Source organism: Tamandua tetradactyla, chromosome 10 (genome assembly GCF_023851605.1).
Source record: "Tamandua tetradactyla isolate mTamTet1 chromosome 10, mTamTet1.pri, whole genome shotgun sequence".
Taxonomy (NCBI): domain Eukaryota; kingdom Metazoa; phylum Chordata; class Mammalia; order Pilosa; family Myrmecophagidae; genus Tamandua; species Tamandua tetradactyla.
The window spans coordinates 82,005,406-82,030,479 of NC_135336.1; the positions used below are offsets into that span (position 1 = coordinate 82,005,406).

Here is a 25,074-nt window from a genome sequence, read left to right on the forward strand (position 1 = left end):
AAGGCCTCAGAGGGTCTGCAAAGTAGAAGATCATCTACCTGTTGAAGCAGTTTACAAGGATGCAAGCTTAACATTTGTAATTCAGAAGTTAATGCTTGCCCAAATAAATGAGGGCTGTTCTAAAGCCTTGTGGTAAAACTGTCCATGTTAATTGCTTAGAAGTTCTAGTAATGCGGTCTGTCCAGGTAAAGGTAAATAAATCTTGAGAGTTAGGATGAAGTGGAATAGTAAGAAAACATCCTTAAGGTCTAAAACCATATAATGTGTAGTATTTGGGGGAATTTGGAGAGTATAGAATATGGGTTAGGAACCATAGGAGTAATCCACCATATGGTGGATTGGTCTATTGCCCTAAGATCTTGGACTAGCCAGTAAGTGCCATTTCATTTCTTTAATGCTAAGATAGGAATATTGGCTGAGGAAGCTGCTTCTCTGAGGAGTCCAAAGGTCAATAGCCCCTCAACGATGGGTTTTAGGCCCATGAGAGCTTGTGGGGTGAGAAGATATTGAGGTTTGTTTGGCAATTCTCTGAGGTTTTTGAGAGAAACTTGAACAGGAGCATGATGTTTAGCAATAGAAAGGGTGGAGGTGCTGCATTGGGGCAAAATGCTCCCAGAGCATTGGAGAGTTTTAACTGAGCACTCAGATTTTTTTAGGCAATAGTGGCTGGGGCACTGCATTAAAGTGGGCCTAGGTGTCATGCTGGGATGGGCTGTGGTGTCCCTGGGAGACTGAACAAAACTCTTGAGGGGAGGATCTGGACTGAAGATGTGACTTACCTAGGGCCAAATCAGTTGTAGATATTTGAGTCCAATTGGGGTAAACCAGTTTAGCATTAAGATGGCCAGAGCTAATGGACTCAAGTCCTCAATCACATGGAAACCTGAAAGACTACACATTTCAGAGACTGGAGTTGACTAGAAGGCTTTTCCCATAGCCCTTAGGGGCTGAAACCTCAAACTTCTGTCTAATCTCTGAATGGGGTCAACTGGAAGGCAGTCCTGTCACCCTGAGGGGCCAGAAAGCTAAGTCTCAGTCTGACCTCCACTCCCAGGTTTTGGCACCAGATGTTAGGCACAGAGTCATTAAGGATGCCACATGGGACAGAGTCAAAGTTTAACAGATTTATTGAGGGGAGAAAGCAGAGGGAGAGCAGATGGGAGCCACCAGTGAAAGGAAAGAAAGTGACTCCAGTTCTTTTTCTGAGAGCTTGTGGTTTTAACAGAAAAATGTGCTGAGGGGTGAGGGTTATCAGGCAGAAGTAGTCCTTGACTGCATGTCTGTTTCTTCTGATGGATGCAGTACCCTCTGATGGGTATGTTGCCTTCACGTGGATGCAGTGCCTTCAGGTGGGCATGGCACCAGCATGTTTGGGGATCATGCAGCCACATCTGCCTCTGCAAGAAAAGTTGAGTAGCCCCAATCCCTTTTCTATGTGAAGTTCTTTTTCTGAGTCCTGACAGTCTGGTATGTTCACAGCCAGTAATTCTTAATTGGTATTGTCTGGATTTTTGCCCTGCTCCCTTAGACTGGACTTATATCCTGTTTCTTTCTTTTTTGTCTTCTAGTCTTTTTTTGCACTTTTTATATTTTAAAATATCAACTCTGGGATATTTTAAATAAATAAATATTTAAATAAATTAAATCCATGGATGTCTGTTTCTTGAGTTTATAACTGGCTGGTGATATGATAGAGATTTTCTTGAGTATCAGGAGCCAATAAAACATAGCAAACTGAAGCAAAAGAAAAAAAATGCTTTGCATTGTTTTTGTAAATTGATTTTGCAATGGCTAGTGTTTTCTATCAGAGTCAGCTCTCCTGTCAGAAAGATCAGCCTAAGCAAATTCAAAGTTGCATCTTCCATGTATTTTATGGGCCTGTGTCTTGACCTGTGCTTCTACTTTCTAGAGGCCTTAGTAGATTCCCTGCATACACGAATTTGAATGCTTCTCCCTACTTCCCAGGAAACAGAGCTTCTCTTTCTCTAGGGTGCTCCACAGGCAAATTTAAGCAGGTAAGCTTTTGAACCAGGCCATCCACCTCCATTGTTTCCTACACTGCTTTCATTGTCTCAGGCTATCTTGTCATAGAATATTTTTGTAATGGAAGCACAGTAGAGAGGAATTTTACAAGTTGGTCTTTCCCAGCTGGAACAAGGTCAGGTTGGATGCAAACTGCTCTACGGAGGGGCTGAAGGATAGGCTAGAAATGTTGCCAGGAGCTTGTTTCATGGCTCCCTAAAGCTGCATTATCTTGACTCAACACCTGACCAGCAAATTTAGCCTTTCAATTCTCTCCACAACTCTGAGAAAGTGTATCATCATTAAGTCTCCTCTGATAGCTTTGCCTATGCAAAGATAGAACAATGGCTGTTCTTAAGATAGGCTCCCAGAGATCTGAAGTAGCTAATCAAAGGCAGTGATAAGCAATCAGAATACACTTCTCCCCTCTTATTTTAGGAGAAGTTAATTTCTCTGTCCCTTTCTGGAACCAGCTAGCTATGCCAGAGGATGGAACCCAACGCTGCTGGAAATGATCATGGGGAATGGGTGGTAGTAACCATTAGTCAGAGAGCAATTTACTAGTATTTTATTGTCATTTATTAGCCTCTCTTTATGCTCTTCCCTGACTGTAATATAGTGTTCTATTGGACTCAATAGTTTCAAAAGAGTTGATATAGACAGTTCTTACCTGTTGAATAGTTGTTCTGATGGAGGGACTGATTCTTGGAAGTTCTTATACCACCATCTTCTCACAATCCATAAAATCCATTCTTGATTCTTGTGATGGTTATGTTCTGGTGTCAACTTGGCCAAGTGATTATGTCCAGTTGTCTGGTCAGGCAAGCACTGGCCTGACCATGGTTGCAAGGATATTTTGTGGCTGGTTGATAAACCTGAAGGCTGGTGTATTAAATCATTGGTCAGTTGGTTGCAATTGTGGCTGATTACATCTGTGATCAACTAAAGCATGTCTCTTACAAGTGAGATAATCCACCCAGTTAAAGATGTTAAGGAAGAAGCACTGTTAAGGTCTTCAACCTGCAAGCCTTTCCAGTGGGGACATCTTTTACTGGAGCTGCAAGCTTCACAGCCTGACTATGGATTTTGCACTCTTCAATTCCCCCACTTTCATGAGACTTTACAAATCTCATATTGAGAAAGGTTTCCTGCTGGTTCTGCTTCTCTAGAGAACCCTGTGTAATGCAGCTTGGTACCAGGAGTGGTTCTTGAGAAATAGAATCTTAAAATGGGTTTTTACAATTGGTTTTCTACTCTGATTAGACTCAAAGGTACTGAAAACTCTATTTTGAATAATCAAGATGGCAATTGCCAGTCTATGGGACAAGATGGTGAGAGAGCTATGCAAAATATCACCATTAGATTATGCCAAAGCAAGACTTTGGGTGACAGTGCTTTTGACACCTTTATGGAATTTTATTTAATTAAGAGGTATAATGATGTTGACTAACTGTTTTTAAATATGCTAGATACAGTGATGAGGGAAAGGGATGAGCTGAAAGCTTCAAATTTTCAACTGAAGCACTGTATGAATGATGTAAAACTTTCCATGTATGTGCCTTGAAAGAAAATCTTATTTCTTGTAGTCAAAGACTTTAGATCTCTGAAAACCAGACACAGAGCTTCATTGTGTGAGTAGCAGATTTACAATGTAAACTAAAATATCAAACTTGTAGGGTGTCTGCTATTGAAGTAAGGGCTTTGATTGGAAAAGAATGGGATTCTGAAATGTGGGATGGGGATATATGACTTCATAATCAATGCAGTGGTCAGATGGAATACCTGGAATCTGCTAAGCTTTTACTAGATAAACTTGTAATGAACTGCCCTCAGGAAAGAGTTTCCAAACCTCAAGTCCACCTTCAGAAAATAGCTTTCAGGCCTCCAATCTGCCAAGAGCAGTCTGCAACCTAACCTTCACCAAAAGGTATTAACTTTTCAATACCTAATAAACCTGTAGCCATCTTCCCTTGGGGAACACCCCTCATTCGTCTGTCTGTATCAACTAAACTTTTTTTCACCAGATGAAACAGCTACATAATGTCCTGAGGTAACTGGCTTAAAAAGCACTTCTATTTCTTCTCAAGAGCCACCTCCACCACTCATCTTCATTTCAAGAGCTGTAATTAAAGTTGCAGCATGCCCTGAGAGATGAGGTATGAAGTATGACCCATGAGGAGGTACCCTATACTCCAAAAGAACTGCATGAGTTTTACAATGTTATATATAGGCAGAAATCAGGAGAATGTGTGTGGGAATTGATATTAAGGGTATGGGATAATGGTGGAAGAAATATAAAGTTGGATCAAGCTGAATTTATTGACATGGACCCATTAAGCAGATATGGTTGTCTGGATGGTTGACAGAAACATGGATATAAATGTGGCTGACATTATCTGAGGTTGAAACGTCAAAACTTTCCTGGTATAATGTAGATGATGGAATAGAGAGGTTTAGAGAGACTGGAATGTTAGAGTGGATTTATCATGGAAGAACTGTTCATATACCCCAGGAATGTCCAGAGGACACATCTTTCACAACAACCTTAAATAAATTTGTGAGATTAGCTCCCTCATCCCTGAAGAGCTCGGCAATTGCCTTTCTCTTTAGGTCAGATATTACTATAGGAACTTCTGACACTGAGCTGGAATCCTTAAACAGAATGGGGATGATGGGATTCCAAGTTGGCTGAAGCATGTGACAACAGTTAATCCATAAACCATAGATAAGGTGGACATGGCCAGCATAATGGACAGCACACTTAAGCAACAGTCAAAATAATCTTACTCACAAAGACTTGTGGTGTTTTATAGTACATAATGGGATATGTAGAAATAAAATAGATGAGCAATCTACTAAATTCTTGTTTGAAATCTATAAGCAGAATAATTCTAGGTCAAGTGGACAGAAGTCTAACTTGCACTACAAAAACAGAGAGTCATGGCCCCTTAATCAGTTTCCAGACTCTAGACAGTTTACAGGCTAGAGCCCCTTGGTGAAGGGGAGGGCCCCTTACCCTTGGGGAATAACCCTGTTACAATGCCCCAAATTTACATAGATAACCTTCCTCCTAACCTTCCCAAAGGAGACCTATGGTCTTTTAACGTGGTGACTGTGCATTATGGAAAAGGAAATAATCAGATACTTCAAGAATTATTAGTCACTGGCTCAGAAGTGACACTAAATCCAGGAAAAACAAAATATCACTCTAGTGCCCCGGTCAGAATAGGGACTTATGGGGATTAGGTGATTGATGGAGTTTTACATCAGGTCCATCTCACATAGGGTCCAGTTGGTCCCTAAACCCATTCTATGGCCATTTTTCCAGTTACAGTATGCATAATAGGAAATGATACATTCAGCAACGGGCAGAATACCTACATTGGTTCTCTGATTCATGGAGTGGAGATTATTATTGTAGGAAAGACAAAGGGCAAACCACTAGAACTGCCCCTTCCTAGAAAATAATGAATCTGAAGCAATACCTGATTCGCGGGAGGGTTGCAGAATTAGTGCCACTCTTAAAGATTGAAGGACACAATGGTGGTGATTCTCACCACATCCACATTCAACTCTCCTATTTACCATGTGCAGAAATCAGATAAGTCTTGGAAGATGATAGTGTATTATTATAAACTTAGCCAGGTGGTGACTCCAATTGCAGCTACTGTTCCAGATGTGGTATCATTGCTTGAAGAAATCAACACATCACCTGGTAAATGGTACGCAGCCATTGATCTGGCAAATGCTTTTTACTCATTAGCTATCAGTAAGGATCACCAGAAACAGTTTGCATTTAGCTGGCAATGCCAGAAATATACCTTCACTGTCCTGCTTCAGAGTTTATAAATTCTTCATCCCTATGTCACAATCTTGCCTACAGGGAGGTTAATCATTTCTCCCTCTCACAACACATCACACTTGTCCATTATATTGATAATATGTAAATTGGGCCTAGTGAACAAGAATTAGCAAGTACTGCAGTTTATTGATAAGGCATTTGAATGTCAAGGGATAGGTGATAAGCCCAACAAAAATACAGGGATCCTCCACCTCAGTGTAAATTCTAGGTGTCCCATGGTGTGGGGCATGTCAAGATATTCCTTCTAAAGTGAAGGATAAGCTGCTGCATCTGATGCCTCTTAAACCCTCCAAAGAGGCACAATACCTAGTTGGTCTCTTTGGATCTTGGAGTCAACATATTCCTCATTTGAGTGTGCTACTCTGATCTATTTACCAAGTGACCGTAACAGCTGATAGATTGTAATGAAGACTGGAATAAGAGAATGCTCTGTGAATGTCCAGGCTGTGTGCAAGCTGCTCTGCCACTTGGGCCATATATTATAGCAGATCCAGTGGTGCTGGAAGTGTTACTGGCAAAGAGGGATGATCTCTGTAGCCTTTGGTAAGCCACTATAGTAGAATCATAGCATAGATGTTTAGGATTTTGGAGCAAAACCTTACCATCCACTGAAGATAACTACTCTTTTTTTTTGAGAAACAGTTTTTAGCCTACTACCGAACCTTAGTAAAGACTGAATGCTTAACCATGGAGCACCAAGTTGCCATAAGACCTGAGTCATGTATCATGAGTTGAGTGTCCAACCTATAAAGTTGAGTGTACACAGCAGCACTCCATCATAAAATGGAAAATTTATGAAAGAGGTAGGGCACAAGTAGTTCCTGAAGGCCAAAGTAAGTTACATGAGGTTGAGGCCCAAATACCCCATGTCTCCCACTCTTGCCACATTGCTTTCTCTTTCCTGGACCAAAGCTTTAGCTTCTTGGAGAATTCCTTACAGTCAGTTAACTAAGGAAGAGAAAACTTTGGCCTGGTTTACAGGTTCTGCACAATATCCAGCGACCCCTGGAAAGTGCACACTGTAGCACTACAACCCTTTTCTGGGATATCCTTAAAGGACAGTGGTAAGGGGAAATCCAGTGGACAGATCTTTGAGCAGTGCAACTCATTGTTCATTTTGCTTGGTTGGAGAACTGGCCAGAGGTGCATTTGTATACTGACTCATGGGCTGTTGCTAACAATTTGGCTGGTTGGTTGGGGACTTGGAAGGAGCATTGTTGGAAAATTTGTAACAAAGAGGTCTGGGGAAGAGGTATGTGCGCAGATCTTTCTGAGTGAGCAAAAGACATGAAGATATTTGTGTCCCATGTGAATCATCACCAGAAAGTGACTTCAGCAGAAGATTTCAATGATTAACTAAATAAAATGACCTGTCCTGCAGACCCAAGTTATCCTCTTTTCTCAGCCTCTCCTGTTATTGACCCAATGGGCTCATGAACAAAGTAGGCATGGTTACAGTAAAAGAGGTTATGTATGGTACTAGCAACATGGACTTCTACTCATCAAGACTCACCTGGACAAGACCCCTGCTTAATGTCCTATCTTCCAGCAGCAAAGACCCACACTTGGGTCCAGGTATGGCTCCATTCCCGAAGTTTCTCAGCCTGCTACCTTGTGGCAGGTTGATTACATTGGAGTACTTCTATCATAGAAAAGGTAGCAATTTATTCTACTTGAATAAACACATACTATAGATATGGGTTTGCTTTACCTGCATACAATGCATCCACAAAAACTATCATCCATGGACTTACAGAATGTCTTATCTACCATCATGATATTCCACACAGCATTGCTTCTGATTAAGAAATATACTTCACAGCAAATCAAGTGCTGGAATGGACACATGCTCATGGAATTCTCTGGTCTTACCATCACCCAGAGGCAGCTCTGCTGATAGAACAGTGTATTAGCTTTCTGAAGACCCAATTACAGTGCCAACTAGGTGGCAATACCTGCAGGTCTGAGGCAGTGTTCTTCAGGATACTGTGTATGCTCTGAATCAGTGTTCCCTATATCCTACTCTTTCTTCTTTTGCCAGGATACACAGTCCAGGAATCAAGAGGTATAAATGAAAGTGGCACCACTCACTACCTCCCATATGATCTACTAGGAAATTTTACTCCCTACCCCTTAAATTTTAAGCTCTGCTAGCCTACAGAACTTATTCCAAAAGGAGGAGTGTTCCCCCCAGGAGACACAACAATGGTTCCATTGAACTGGAAGTTAAGACTGCCACCTGACTACTTTGCACTTTGGACCTTACATGCCACTGAATGATCAGACATGAAAAGGGATTACTTTATATTTGGGGTGATTAATCCTGATTATCGAGCAGAAATAAGACTGCTACTACACAGTGGAAGTAAAGAAGAGTTTTCCTGGAATACAGGAGATTCCCTAGGGCATCTCTTAGTACATATGCTGCTATGATTAAAGTCAATGGAAAGTTGCAATAACCCAATACAGGCTGGACTACCAATGGTCCAGAAACTTCAGGAATGAAGGTTTGGGTCACCCCACCTGGCAAAGAACCATGGCCAGTTGAATTACTTGCCGAAGGTAAAGGGAACATGGAATGGGTAGTAGAAGAAGATAGTGGTAACTATGAACTATGACCACATGACCAGTTACAGAAATGAGGACTGTGATTATGTGAATATTTCCTCCCTCTTTTGTTATGAATATGTTTGCATTTGTACAGAAGCAAATATCTTGTTTTCCTTTTATCATAGGACATAAGTTTTATTGTTCATGTTATAGCATTTAAGTCATAGGATATGATGTTTAAGAGTGAAAGTTACCTAAAAACTTGTACCCTATTCTGGAGAGATGTAGTGTGTTTCTGGTAGTCCACAGGACAATTGAGTATTGTTAAGTGAAACATATGTGTCTTATTGTGCTGTATTTGGAAATTAAGCATGTTTCAGTGTGATATGTATAGCTACCAAGTTGACAAGTGGTGGACTGTGATGGTCAGGTTCTGATTTCAACTTGGCCCAGTGATTATGGCCTAACCATTGCCACAAGGATATTTTGTGGCTGGTTGATAAGTCAGAAGGCTGTGTATTAAATCATCAATCATTTGATTGCATCTGTCACAAATTATTTGTGCTCAGCTAAGGCATGTTTCTCACAAAAGATAGTCCAATCACTGAAGATTTTTAAGGAAGAAGATAAATTTTTCATTGCCTTTTCAGCCAGTGAGTCTCTCCTGTAGAATTTGTCCAGACCTTTCATTGGAGCTGCCAGCTTCACAGCATTCCTTATAGATTTTGAACTCTTCCATTTCCACTGTTGTGTGAGACACCATTATATATCTCCTATCTACAGATATCTCCTATTGATTTCTTTAGAGAACTCTAACTAATGCAATTCCCCAAAGCTTTCCCCACTATTTCATGTATGACTCAGTAAACATATTTTGAATGAATGAATGATTAAGTAATGGTAGACTTAAGTTGTTTAAAGGAGCTATAATGATACCCTGGAATTACCTTTTTAAGATGGCCCTAATGATTTCTGCTTCTCGGCATATATGCCATTGTATAATTAACAACAGGTTGTTACAGACTGGACATAGTGACTTTCTTCTAGTCAACAGTTTTCTTTCTTCTTTTTGTAAATGACTCTCTTTTTCTGATTTTATTGAAGAGAAATGTTATCTTCAAGAGACTAATATTGATGCCAGAGAGATCTGAGAGTTCTCAGAGAAGTCAAGATCTCAACCAGAGGCTGACACTGTGAAAGTTCTTGACTCAATCACAGGAAAGAATTCAAGGACTAGTCAGTGTGTAGAGCCGAAAAGCTTAGTGCATAGTGAAAGCACACACTTGAAGTGGGTGCATGTGGACATTCTCTAAATGAAGAGAAGCACTCTGAGTTTGAGAGTGCTGCATAATAAGGATTTGGAAGGGCACGTTCCATTCTGGTTTTGCTAATAAGGGATTGATGAACTGCACTTTTCACTGGTTCTGTTTATGTGCCAATCTGAGTGAGTACTAGGTGTATGTGCACCAAAAGAAACTTCTTGCTATGAGTCTTAAGGTCACTTCCCTACCTAACTGCCTCAAGATTACAATGAACTGAAGATGACTTCTGTCCAGCAGCCACCAATAAACTTCCATCCTTGGTCCAACACTTCTTGAGTCATTAAATCTTGCAAACAGACACATGAAAGTGTTTAGAAGCAGCTCCTTCTCCAGCTGAACCTTCAGATGCAACTCCATTTCTGACCCACACATTGATTGCAGCTTGTAAAAGGCCCAGAGGCAGAAGAACCCATCAAACTATGCCAAGATTTCTGGCCTACATAATCTTGGAGATTGGTTAAACTTCTGAGTTTTGGAGTTTGCAGTTGTAGAGTACTAAGAAGAATTTTAATTTTCAAAGTTTCTTCAAGTTATCAGGATTCACTATTATACAGAGAGAAGTATGGCATTGAAGAAGATGCATAGATGGAAGAGAATATTGGCTCTGTGTGAAAAGAAAGAATAATTTCTGCTTCTGATTTTCCATTCATTGATGCTATATAGCTCTGTATTCCCTGGCATTGGACACTAACAACATCTGTTTTGTTTTGTTTTGTTTTGTATTTATTGATGTATAAATTAATTTTATTATTTTATAAATACATACATATATATATATATATATATATATATATATATAAGCCCAACTTTCTTGAGCCAGTTTAAGTAAGTTGTCATTTATTGAAATTAAATTAACATTGATGAAGCCAATGTACAAATTTGAAAATACAGACAATTTCTGAGTAAATAATTAAAGGCAAGAAAGGAGAATCTATGAGTATTTGGAATTGGTAATTACTAGAGTTAAAATATAACTTTGGAGACAGTTCAGAAGAAGTACATGTATTTAAAAAAAAAATGATGGTAGAACAAGTGAAATTCAGAGTGATGAGGGAGTTATGGTTATTGAGGAGACAAGGAAATGAGTCTAATTATTTAACTTACAGGATAAATAAAATCAATGCAGTGGTAATTAAGTTGATTAAGCATCATTTTCCATTTTAATACTCTATGTAGCTCAAATTAGCCATGTATTAGTCAGATTCATTTGCATGCAAGAAAAGAAATCTCAAATTGACTTAACTTAAAAGAAAGGGAGAGTGAGAATATCCTAAGGAATTTAACTTATTATCAAAGAATTTTACAGAAAGAAAGCTGAGGAAAGAGGTCAGCTTCAAGGGTCACTATTGTTCAAGGCCTGAATAATCAGAAATAAATTTCTAAGCCACCTGTGTCTTATTTTGCTTTTATATTAGTTTAAGTCTCTCTAACTGTAGACTTTCTCCATGTGGAAGGAAACATAGTTAACAACAGATCATAATTTTATATTTCAAAATCTGACACTACTATTAAGAATGCCTGATATATTCAAACTCATATCAAGAGTACCATAGTAGGCACACATTTACACAGATTAAGTGTCTACCCTTGTACCAATTATCAGTAATCAGTAAATATATTAATGCAACATTAGTAGAAGTTATCATAGGGGACAGACAGCTCATATAAAAAGGAATTAAGAAAAGTTAACATAGATAAATTGAACTTTGTCCAAATTAAAAAAAATTTGTGCACCAAAAGGGCACCTCTAGAAGTAGAAAGAACTTCAGAATGGGACAAAATATTTGCAAACCATATATCTAACAAAGGCCTAGTATCTGGAATATACAAGAGATTCATATAACTCAAAAACATAAAGACAAACAACCCAATTAAAAATTAGCCATGAACTTGAATAGACATTTCTCCAAAGAAGGTATAAGCATATGAAAAAATGCTCAATATCATTAGTCATTAGGGAAATGCAAATCAAAAACATATTGCGATACCACCACAATCCTATAGGAATGACTATAATTTTTGGAAAGGGAAAATAAATGTTGGCAATGATGTGGAGAAATTGGAATATTCTGGGGAAAATGTCATTTACAATTTCCCCCTCCCTTTTTGTGCTTAAGGAAAATAAAAGCAAAGCAAAATGATATTAAATCTGAGGATGATTCTAAACATGATACTCTGTATGATGTTTTTAAGGGAAAATAGAGTACTTACATGAAAGAAACCATAATTTCAAGATTTAAAGCACATTTTTGCTTAGCATTTTTGGATACTTATACAAATAATAAAAGTATAAAATAAAAATAAAACACTGAAGGATAGAAGACATTGCAATGATGAGTTTAATTAGTCTTGATCTGAATTCAGTGACTGGTGTCTTTATAAAAAGAGAAGAGGATGCATGAACACAGAGCCAGAGGTAGACACAGAGGTAGAAATCAGTGATGCCGCTTTAAGCCAAGGAATGTCAAGGATTGTCCAAGTATTACCAGAAGCTAGAAAGAGGCAAGAAAATTTTTTTCTGTAGAGACTTTGGAAGAATACGGCTCTGCTGACACCTTGATTTCAGTCTAGCACCCAGAATGCTAAGAAAATAATTTTCTGTTGTTTCAAAACCCAAAAGTTTGTGATAATTTGTCATGGTTTCCCTATGAATCTAAGACAATGCTCCATAACAAATCATTTGCATATTATTTATATCCAATGTAAAAGTACATTTCAGCAAGGCATAATCCTTGACTTTAGGTACTAATATAAGATACCTAAAATTCTATTTTTAAGAATGTTAATTATTTTTCCATGTTTGGGATAAAATAATTTATAACACTCAGACATTAAGGGTTTATTTCCACCTTTAACATTATAATGATCCTTCCTTTGCAGTTCCATAGAATAATATTAATAAAGAAATGTACTTCTGTATTGCAAATATCTGTGTCCACAGTCTTTTAATTTAAACAGAAAGTCACAGGAATATTTTCCTCAAAATGAAAATAAATTCTGAAAGATATATCCCACAGTTCAAGATCAGATTGAGATGAGTATCACAAACTCAGCCATCCCAACAGGTGTTCTTGAGTGTCACCCCTGTGAAGGCAAGTTTTTGCCTGATGTGCCTTCAGGAATAGCAAACGTCAGAAATGACAATGTTATAATCCAGAATTCTTCCATTTCATAAAGGTTTGTCAGCTCTATGGTGTTTCTCAGTTTTTTTTTTCACTACCACTCACTAAAGAAAAATTGATAAGACATTAATGAGAAATTAATGAGAGAAATAAATACTAAAGAAAAAGATTTTGTTGGATAGGGTTGAATTTTGGAGGAACAAAACCAATGAAATATTTTTTTTTCACCTCCCAAGAACCAGTGTTTACCCTTTGAGCTCAATATTACCTTTGTTGAAAATCCTGCTCTAGAAAATCAAGATAGGTAAACTAAGTTACTAAATAAATCTTGGTTTAAAAAAATCAGAAGATTTGAATTCAATATTAATTATTAATAGTTATTAACTATATAGCCACTGCCACTGGGGAGCCTGGGCCACTAGGGAGGAAGAGATGAGAAAATGGTGAATGAGCCCAGTGTTGTGGACAGGGACGTGGAAATCTGGAAGATCAAGAAGCTCATGAATAGCCTGGAGGTGGCCCATGGCAATGGCACAAGTATGATTTCATTTTTCATTCCTCCCAAAAACCAGATTTTACACAGAGCAAAAATGCTAGCAGGTAAATTTGGAACTGCATCTAAAATTGTTACTACTAAACCGCCTTTTAGTCCTGGGAGCCATTACATCTGTACAATAAAGATTCAAACTCTATAGCAAAAGACCTCCAAATTGTCCGGTTGTTTACTGTGGGAGATTTGTAATGGAAGAAGGAAAGGAAAAGAAAGTCAACATTGACTTTGAGCCTTTTAAACCAATTAATACAGCACTGTATTTGTGTGACAACAGACTCCATATGGAGACTCTGACAGTGCTACTTTCAGATGACAGCAGTTTTGGTTTTACAGTAATAGATGGTGGTGGTGCACTTTTTGGCACACTCCAAGGAAGCATAAGAGAAATCCTGCACAAATTCACTGCAGATCTCCCAAAGAAAAATAGTAGAGAAGGTCAGCCTGCCTTGCATTTTTTCCCATTTAAAAATTGAAAAATGGCATAACTATGTTCCAAAAGTAGCTGAGATGCTGTGCAGCTGTTTATTTCTGGAGACAAAGTGAAATGTGGCTGGTCTCATTTTAGCTGGATCAGCTGACTTTAAAGCTGGACTAAGTCAATCTGATATGCTTGATCAGAGCTTTCAAGAAAAAGTTTTAAAATTAGTTGAACTCTTTTGTGGTGGTGAAAATGGTTTCAAGCAAGCTGTGGAATTATCGGCTCAAGTTCTCTCCAATGCGAAGTTTATTCAAGAGAAGAAATTAATAGGATGATATTTTGATGAAATCGGCCTGGACACAGGCAAGTGCTATTTTGAAGGTGAAAATACACTAAAGACTTTGAAAATGAGAGCTGTAGAGATTCTAATAGTCTATGAAAATCTGGATATAATGAGATATGTTCTTTACTGCCAAGGCACAGAGAGGAGAAAATTATCTATTTTCTCCAGGACAAGAGGAGGATAAATCTCATTTCACAAACAAAGAGACAGGACAGGAACATGGTCTGATTGAGAGCATGCCCCGGCTGAAATGGTTTGTTAACAACTATAGAAAATTCAGAGATACATTAGAAATTGTCACAGATAAGTTACAAGAAGGACCCCCGTTTGTGAAAAGATTTAGTGGAATTGGCAGTATCTTGCAGTACTGAATAGGTTTCCAAGGAATAGAATGCTAAGGAGGAAACAATCGATATTTTGACATTGATGACTATTAGGTAGTCAACAGGGGTCTGGTAAACTGTTCCCCACCCTCCAGCATCCAACCCAAGGAGCATACCTGTGGTGGAACCCAAAAGAATCCCTGTTTTACAATTGAAACATTTTAAGAACTTAATCCATAATTGAGACCCAACCCTACATTTTGGTTTGTTATGATGTCAGCACAGCAGCCTACAACTACATTCCTAAATGCCGCTTGGGACTAATTTTAAAAAGAATACCGGTTTTTACTTTTACTTGATGGTGAAATTAATTGCTCTTGCACTTATTTTATGAGGAGAAAAATGAGTTTTTCAACATTTATACATAGAAGCAAATATACTTTAACTGCTGCAAACTTTCAAAAGTTGATAGAAGTGAGATCATACTTGTCTGTTTCTTATTTTGGTTGGAAAAATTGCTACATCTTATAGTGACCATTAACATGGCATTTCAATTTAGACTGCAAAAGAAGAAATATATGCCATGTAATCATGAACCGATGCTTTCTTTGTCTCTGTTATTTAATGTTGAAAAGGCGAGCTAATAGGAAGCGATACTGACTCCCTCACACTCCCTCTCCATTCTGTCAGTTTAAAGAATATGAATTGCATTTGCAAGTCAACTGAGGTCTTGAAGGTTTGGGCCAGTGCACTCTTTCTTCCAACTGTTTTACAGATGCGTTTGTGCCCAAGAACTGGGAGACTTCAGCCTCAGTTCTTTATCATTCCAACAACCCTGTTTCACTGGAATGGAGTACGTAAAAATATAAAGCTTGTGTTTCTCACTGTATTCTGAGGTCTAAAAGGTTCTATGTCAGTATGTAACCTGGTATCTCAACCCCCAGTGAAACAAGTGAATTCTTTGGTATTTAATGACATGGGAGGCTTCACCTAAACAGGCTTTTGCTTTGGGCTCTGCTGTTTGAAGAAAACCCAAGAGCAAGCAAACATGCTCTCTTCACAGCAGTATCAGGATTTTGCCATTGTAAATGGGTCTATTATGATATGACAAGACCAGAGAACTTGGATGTAAATTTGTATTTTGAATGTGCTTTTTTAATTTTGAATATACATATACAAACACAAATAACAGGGGCTGTAAAATGTGGCCTTTGCATTCCCTGTAGTATCTGCAGAGAGATCCTACACTGTGAAATCTTGGTGTTGTGATGTACAGATATGAAGAAGAGTGTTAAAACATATTTAAGAATAAAAAATAGTTTATTGCCTATAATATCTTAAGATAGCCATTTTATTTAATTTGCGTAATTATCAAAATAATATAAACACACAGAATGCTTTAATTTCAGTCCAGTTTTTTACAACATGACTCATATATTGATTTGTGAGAAATACTAAACCTATTTAGAGTGTTTTTACAACGCATTAACTATCAAATTTAATCAGTAAGTTTTAGGAAAGTGTCAAAAAGAAACATAATAGAGTTAAATTTTTAAGGGGTGAAAACCACTTGCCTATAGTACTCCGTGCTCCACCATAGAGGTTCTCATTTCCAGAAGGCATTTGGAGAATATCTGTCATAATTATATATATATATATAATCCTAATTTTGGCAGTTACTGATATCAATATAAGACATGCAAAAAACCATTCTGTATATGTAGCACTCCTCACATTGGTGAGCTCTGTGTAAGAGATATTTAAATTTACCAGTCTACGACCACTGTGTCAACAAGTGTAAATAATAGGCTTCAAATGTATCCTTAACTATAAGATACAGAAAGAAGTCAGCTCAGCCAGGATAACGGAAAGAGGATTAGCAATGCTCTTCTTATGAGGAGAAGGATAAGCTCCTAGACCTCCAAATCCTCAGAACTACATACACTCTGATAATATCTGAATACATGTGGTTCACATCACGCCTTCTGGAAATTCAAGACCCCTCCGGGCTCTGAAACACACAATCAGCAGCAGTTGTAATGTGCCCCATTAGATTTGGGAGTCTAAGCATCTTCATTTATTATAGATACATAAAAAATAAAACAACAGAAAAAAAACAGATATATCCACCCTCATATAGGTATCAGTAAGGACTTTTGAAAAGGCAAACAGGAAGCAGGAATAATTCAGAATAAACCAATAAACATAACACAGATTTAAAAGACAGGTATAGTTCTTTTATACTCCCACAGGAATTAGTTGTAAATATTTTACAGACATGTTTGTTAAAATTATGAGAAATGGATTATTGGTAAACTATTAAATATCATAAAAATCAGTAGCCTTTATGTATGTGTGTATGTATATGCATATATATATATACATGTATACATACCTGTGATACCAAATGAGATAAGAGTAGCACAAATCACAAAACCTATAAACAAATCTTTATTTGGAAAAAAAATACAAAAATACTTAGTAACATATTAACAAGCTTATGTATCTCATTACTTAAAATATGACACTTAATAAAACCAAGTAGATTTTATTGTGAGAATAAAGAATATTTTAACCATAGAAAATATATTAATGTACCTCACTACATTCACAGAGGAAAGGAGAAAAATTTGATCCTATTGACAGATGCATTTGATAAAATTCTGCATTATTTTAGGGTAAAATAACATTTTAATGAACTGTAATAGATAAATCACAACTTGAATAAGATTCTACTAGAAACTAACAGCAAAGAAACTGCTTGGTGATGGACAGTTAAAAACTCAACCCTCTGTGGGAGATTGAATTGCATGCCCCTCAACAGGCATGTTTTTAATCCTAATTTGTGTAAATTTATTTGTAAATAGGATCTTTTAAAGATCTTATTAGTTAAGGTGTGGTCTATTGAGTCAGGTTTGTTCTTAATCTATTTTACTGGAGAATTTATAAAGAGAAGAAACCAGAAGCTAGAAGTCAGGGAAAACGACACAAGAAGAAGTTGGAAGTTAGAAGTAACCAGAACAGACATAAAGAATGGAGGTATTGCCAAGTGATGAGAGGCAGGGATGCAAGCCAGGGAACCCCAGGGAATGCAGCCAGCCAGCACCAAGACGCTATGGGCTTCAAAGAGAACGCATAGTCTTAAGCCTTCAAAACTGAGACAATCCATTCCTACTGTGAAGCTAACCTATTGAACAGTATTTGTCATAGCAGCACTGCAAAGTAGAAGGCCAAGTATCTCATATGAAAATTATGACTACACAGAGATTTGCATGTTAGATAGAACATTAAATTTTTATATTTGTTTTATATTCTTATTCTTTCAGATTAATTTTTTAAATGATTGCCAATTTCCAAAACCAAATATTTCTTGGATTTCCATTGGACTATGACAGGAGGAAAATTTAAGAAATTGACATTCTAGTATATTGACTTCTTCAATAACATAGCATGCTAGAATGTCAGATTATTCAGCTATTAAACTCCTTTATTTCCTAATTCATTCTATTAAATTTTGTTTCATACTAAACTTTAATAAAACACATAGCACTGAATATGAATGGACAAATTCATTAATAGATTGTATAGAAAGTCCTAAAAAATATGTTTGTATGTATTCATACAATAAATATACTTAGCATATAACAAGAAATTTTCCATCTCTGAGTCTATAGACTTTATTATTTGTTCATATGTTATTATAGTATTTAAATATTCATTTGACCTAAATTATTACACAATCCTCTACAATTCAACATTCACTGAAAGATAATTTTCAAATTATCTATCATACATAAATACTAATGAACAACAAAATGTGTAAGTGAATAATTTTGAAAAACTGAAGTCCACAAAGAATATTCTAAATAATCTAGGGACCAAACAATAAAATCATTCAGTAATTTTATTTTTATATTTTTTAGTTTAGCACCCCCTTTAATGTTAAGTTATGACTTGCAGTTATAGATCAATTATATCATTACTGTTTTCTAATGTATAATACTAAAATTACTCAGTTTTTTTCCAGTTAATATTTAAGACTACAGATAGTCACTGAAAACACAGATATTCATTGAATATTTATTACAAAATTGTTTAAATATTGCTTTTAAACTCATCATTATGTCATATTCTTCAGTGCTTATACTTGCATTATTGATATATGAATCCACAAGTACTAAGTAAAACTATTCATTGTTTTGTTACTTATATAATCTTGAAATTATAGTTTCTTTCACATCTCATACAACTTCTCCCTTAAAAACACAATATCAAACATCATGTTTAAAATCATCCTCAGAATTCACTATCATTTTGCTTTGCTTTCATTTTCCTTAGGCATAAAAAGGAAGGAAAATAATAACTGGCATTGTTCTCAGAATACTCTCCATTTGAGAACTAAAATAAATATCATTTTTTTAAATGAAACTACAACAAAAAGAAACAATGCCCATTTTAGGGAATATACGATTTGACTCATAAAAGACCCTGAAGAACATTCATATATTTTTAACCAATAAATAACACTTATGGATTGAATTTTCATGGTCATACTAAATAAAGATACTGACAAAATATGTTATCTTCTTCTGGAGAGTAAACAGCCAACTATTTTAAAGAGTCTGAGAAAAAGGAATCGATGATGTGTAAAATGGGTTATGAATTGGTCTTGTGCATTAAATGCCAGCCAACTATTTTGCACTCCTCATTTCAAAGTCATTGAATAGTTCTATTTCATATCAGGAATAATAGAAGTTGCCATTGGCAGTGAAGAAAACAGGGCCTCTGAAGACACAGCCTGCTGCTCAATAAAAGTTGCAATCTGATTCTTTTCATTCTTTGCCTAAGCAGAAATTGGTACAAAGTAACTGGCATCCTGAATCTAAGTTTCCAGAAAGATCTGAATAAAATATTTTCAGAGTGAAAAAATATAAATGTGTGTGACCTAAGTGACATGGAGGGTGACAAGCTACTGAAAAGAAGATAGCATTTAGGGTTATCCACATTTATACATATTATCACTTTATAATTTTGGCTCTTTATCCTGACACTTCATAAACAAATAAATAAAGTGTTTTTAAGATATGGAAATGACTATTACATTACTTTCTTTTCATCTATTAATTATAGCCTGTAACTTGAGTTGAATAAGACAGTTTTTTTTTTAATTAGCAAGATATTTAAAATACATTTTTCCTTGCTTTGCTTTGCAGCTTTCCCTTCTGACCAAATTAAATGTTGCAGGAAGGAAATAATTGTTGTTTTCTGCGTTTTTCTTGTGCAATTGTGTATAACTAAGCACGTTTTCCTTCCTAGTACATATGATGGGAAATTCTATGACAGTGTAGACTTTTAATTTTGCCATCAACAATTACCTAACAACAAAAAACTATAAAATGTCCCTGAAATTAAATTTAATTGCATGACAGAAGGATCTTAGTGTGAAGATATTTTCTAATTACTAAATATAATTGAATATGATAAATTTGTATGAGTGTCAGCATCCAAAATAAACTATGGCTTCACCTCTTATACAAATAAACAAAATATTACAACAAATTTAACTGCCATACATTTAAATATAAATACATTTTATATGCATAACTTGAGATTGAAACAATGATATATGTTTACTGGTTTTTGGAGTGATAAAAAGTCAGTGTAAATACAGTCAATGTAAAGTCAGTGCAAGCCAATATGTCAACAGAAAATTCCAACATTGAAATTTCTATTCCTCAACAAATATAAGTGATGTAACTGATCAGTAGTATGCAGGTAAAAATTTAGCAACTGGTTTTCTGGAAAATAAAAATGTGCCACTTGCCAATTTCATTGTACAACTGCTCCTTACCTGGGACAATTTCAAGCTACCAAATGACATTCCTGAGCATGGAGTTAGGAAGAGATTCTCACAATCAACTCTTGCTGAGCCAGTGCAAGCCGGTGGCAGCACACCACTGACACTCATGATTATCTTATTTTAAGAAAAATGAGCTGTTAGTGAAATTATAGGTATTAGCTACATAGAATTGATCAATACATATAAAGCAATCAAAAAGTAGAATAAGAGTAAATCCACAATGGCACAAGCATAAAGTTAATACAACAGAAATTGGAGATCTCTTTAAAATTCCATGATTGTGAACCTGGATATTAAAATTAAATGGATGATTATGTGGGGTGCAAGGGTAGTTTGGTGGTAGAATTCTCACCTGCCATGTGGGAAACCTGGGCTCCATTCCAGGCCAATGCATTTCACATACACACACACACAAACCAAACAAACAAGCAAACGAAGAAAGAAAAATCAAACTCAAAAATTCAACAAATGGTGCTGTAATTACAAGAAACTCACATGGAAAAAGAATAAAATGTGACCCTGGCCATATAGCATACAATAAATAAATAGGTAGATAAATGTATCATTATGTGGAAAGAAAATCCATCATCAGTATTGACTGAAAGACAACAAGTATGCTAAATACATCAACAGAGTTCAAAACCATTAAACAAGCTATCTATTGAACATTGCAACTCAACTTTGAAGATATACTGAGTGAAATAAATCAGACACAAGAAGACAAATACTGTTGTGATCTCATTGATGTGAAATAATTGGAATAAGCAAAATCATGCAGTTATAATCTATGAAATAGGTTACCAAGGGATGGGGTTGCAGTAGAGAATAGGGAGTTAACGTTTAATGTTTAAAATTAACAAAAATTATTCGATTTGGGGCTATAGAAAAGTTTTGGTAATGGATAGTGGTGATGGTATCATAAAATGTGAACATGATTAACAGTACTGAATTATATTTTTGAATGTAGTTTAAAGGAGAACTGTTAGGTTGTATATATAGTACTACAATGAAAATTTTAAAAACCAACAAAAATTCCATCCAACTGAAAATTCAATAAAGAAAATGGGACAGAATTATTTCCCAATGATGGTTTCTAGGCTTCAACTGAAGAAGTTTTACTTACATATTATAATATGTCTTTTTTTCCCCTTAAAAATGGTCAATGATTTTAAAACTGAACAAAAAAATAATTTAGGCTGTTCAAAGAGTTCAAAAGTGTAGAATTAAATTACTGTGATTATCTTTCATTGTCTGATTCCTTCCCTACTGTCCTGGATTTTTCCTACCAGTCTCCTTCATGATTCCTCTGCTTCTCTCTGCTCTGTATGCATTCTTTGACTCTTCCTAAAAAATGCATGAGTCCCTTCCTACTTCAGGACCTTAAGATTTCTTGTAAGTCTCTCCAAATATTCTTCCTTCTCTCTCATTACTGAGATATTGAATGCCTCTTCTTACACCTAACCTATATTAATGCATGTCAAAGCAGTTATCATCTTCTGAAACTATATTACTTATTCTTTTTAAATTGTAGTTATCGGTCTCAATAAAGTACAAGTCCCTCGAAAGCAAGTAAATTAGCTTGCTGTTGAATTGTAACAAATAACCACAAACTTAGCGAACTAAAACAAGATAGATTTATGATGTCACAGTTTTCTTGAGTGGGGAGTATCAGTATGATCCCTGGGTCTCAACCAGTCTTACATCAACATGTCAATCATGCTGCAGTCTCATCGGTTTCTTGGCACTCTCTACAAAGCTCACTGGGTGTTAACAGAATTCAGTTCCTCACAACTGTGGGACAGAAGTCTCTGCATCTAACTGGCTACCAGCTGGGATTGTCTCAGCTCCTAGAACCTACCCAATAATCCCTGCCATGTGAACCTCTGAAGATATGGAATTTTCACGACCAACTGGAGAATCTTTCTCTCCAGTCAACTAGATAGCATTTTATATAAGATAACATAAGCTTTGGAGTGACTATTTCTTTACCCTTGCCATATAATATAATTTAATCAATGGAGATACTATTCCAGTATATACACAGGCCCATCCACAGTCAATGGAACAAGTTTTAACAGGGCATGTATGAGAGTGGGCAGGAAACTTGGCAGTGAGAGCAGAGATATTGTTTCCCGTGTCTAAGAATGGTATGCATACATGTGAATTTTCTGATTTATATTTGCAATTGACAATGTTTTCTTCAGTGGTTTATTGTTTATATAGTTAAAACACTGAGGTCAATTTAATGATGTGAAACGTAGGTAGGCATTATTGACATTTGGATTCATGCAAGCTTTGCTCTATTTTACATTTAGATGCTGGTTCTACAGATTTTCAAAGAATCAAAAAGTTTTTAATAAATGTTTTATGGTCGATGACCCCATATATACCTTGTGTCTTTCTGCTACTATCTTGTAACCACAGGGAATATGAAATACTGTGTACAAATTGCCAATATCATTTTTATACTTTATAATTCCTCCTTTTCTATTTGCTTCTGCATTTTGGAAATCTCAGAACATCTATAACCTGAGAGGGCTTGTTTCTTTTGTTTTTTTTTTGTTTGTTTGTTTTTTTTAAGGTAGTTAAAACAGCTATTGAGACACTATTTCCCTGGAAATGAATGCCATTCACAGGCAGCAAAATGTCTCATTTTCAGGGTTAAAAAATAAGTGTACATAAAGAAAAAAATAATGTAACCACTGAGTGTAATCATTTACCAATCACTAAAATTGTTTACTATCTACATTTTGATAAAAGCTATTTGCACATACATATATATATATTTTTTTTTTTCACTTAGTCTGGTCGCATAGTCCTATCTCTTCCTTTTGAAAGATATTAAAACTTAATGGGTTGATAATTTTATGTAAATAATACTGTTGAGTGTTTTTGAGAAAGTGAATCACCTTTAAACCTGAGGTATTACTCTGAGCATGTGGCCACTGACCCTGGGACTGAACCATAATTCAAATTTTGTGGAACCTCGACCACTAGTTTCAGTGACAAATGGAACAGCTTCTACAAACTGTGTCACACATATAATGCTTTAAGATTGCTTATTGTGCTCACTTACAGAGCTGAAAGATCCATTTATCTTCTAATCCTTATGGACATAAATGCATCAGTCTTCCTACTTCTAATCCAATCGATGACTTTTTTTCTCTGCTGAGTAGCGGTTGTCTGCAGCTTCTGTCAGTCATTATAATTACGGGCTTATGAAAGTTTCAGTGTAATACAGAGCTTCTACATTCACCTGTAACCTTCAATATACTTTGGCTGGAGTTCAATAGCTGTATATAGAAAAATAGAAATGCCAAGGAATTTAAAAATAATTAAGTTTATTTTATGTAAATAAATGTTATAATATTATGGAGGAAAAGCATAGCACATTGTTAAGATAGTATAGTCCTAAGAAAACTAGCTCCTAGGAGGGGGCACACTCTTAAATGATATGCAATATATGCTCAGTTAATATCCAATGAGTTAAATAAGATTTTAAGTGCTTTCAAAAAAAATCAACCAATTAAAAAAAAATCAACCAATTAATATCCTATGAAATTCTTACTACCATTAATAGCATTTTGCACTTAAAGTACTAAGTAATTTTGCACATATTCTGTAACCTCAGGGTTTGTCAGTTTCCCATCTCCCTAGCATGTGCATATTTAAAAATAAAACTTATAATATGCTTAAATGACATTATTTTTAAATTCCTTAGGAAATCTAATAAATCACAATGTTTCTAATATTGCCTTGAACATGATTTATATCCAAAAAATGGCTGATTATTTGATGGATTTAAAATAAGGAATCTATCAGTCTTTGTCAAGGACTCTGAAGGTTCTAAGATTTTTCCTCTACTTGAAAGCTAAATAACTATCTTGCCAGAATTTCATTAATTTTGGAAGACATGAGACTCCTAGATGAGAAAAACAGTGTATTACTCTTTGTAAAAGCAATAGCAAGAGTATCCACATTTCATCTCCAGTTCCCCGAGAACCAATCAGAGGGTGGTGTGAAAAGGCTAGATGACATGCAGTGAGCTTCACTGCAAGAATACTGAGCTAAGGATTTTCCATATTTTAAATTAGGTATTAAGCATAATGACTCTTTGCTCTTCTGGGGAAGGCACTATCCCTGTCTATGAAGATCGTTCACTACACAAACATCTTTGAAAAAATAGTTTAGAAAGCATGTACTCACTCATAAGGTGTACATAAATGCAAGACACCGTCAAGGGTTTACTCCTATACTCTTTTGTTAATTTGCGGGGGGGGCAGCATATCCCTGACTGAGCAAATGTTTTCATTGATTTTCAAAGAAGATACTTCCTGATGGCTAGCAGCTCTGAACTTGCCTCTCATTGGCTTCTAAACAGCTTGTACTTGAAGCAGTTGACCTATGGCTGGTGCATCTGTTAAACAGGAGAGTGGCATAAAAAGCTGCACAGGGTCACCGCAGGTTTTATAACATAATCTGGAATCCTTCTCTGAGTCCCAGCTTAATACAAAAACAAATTCTCCCGAAGAATAAAGAACGTAAAACTAGTGGGAAGTAGCTGGTCTGAAGGGATCCTGGAATGATTTACTACATGTGACTGTGGCAACCTAAGAGTCAGGACTCCTTCTCTTAGGAGAAGAGGAAAAAAAAAAAAAAGCAACAGAGCTTCAAGCACATAGAAGTCAGTGTGACCAGA

At 36.1% G+C, this 25,074-nt stretch overlaps 1 long non-coding RNA gene and 1 pseudogene across 2 annotated transcripts in view; both read left to right on the plus strand.

Moving 5' to 3' along the window:
- Window positions 1-4,050: 4,050 nt before the first annotated feature.
- Window positions 4,051-25,074, plus strand: part of LOC143648013 (uncharacterized) — a 228,611-nt gene continuing 207,587 nt past the window's right edge. For both annotated transcript variants that reach the window (XR_013158313.1, XR_013158312.1), the window contains exon 1: window positions 4,051-4,178. This is a non-coding gene — a long non-coding RNA (uncharacterized LOC143648013). The remainder of the gene's footprint in view (window positions 4,179-25,074) is intronic.
- On the plus strand, window positions 13,319-14,629 carry LOC143648012 (eukaryotic peptide chain release factor subunit 1 pseudogene; annotated as a pseudogene).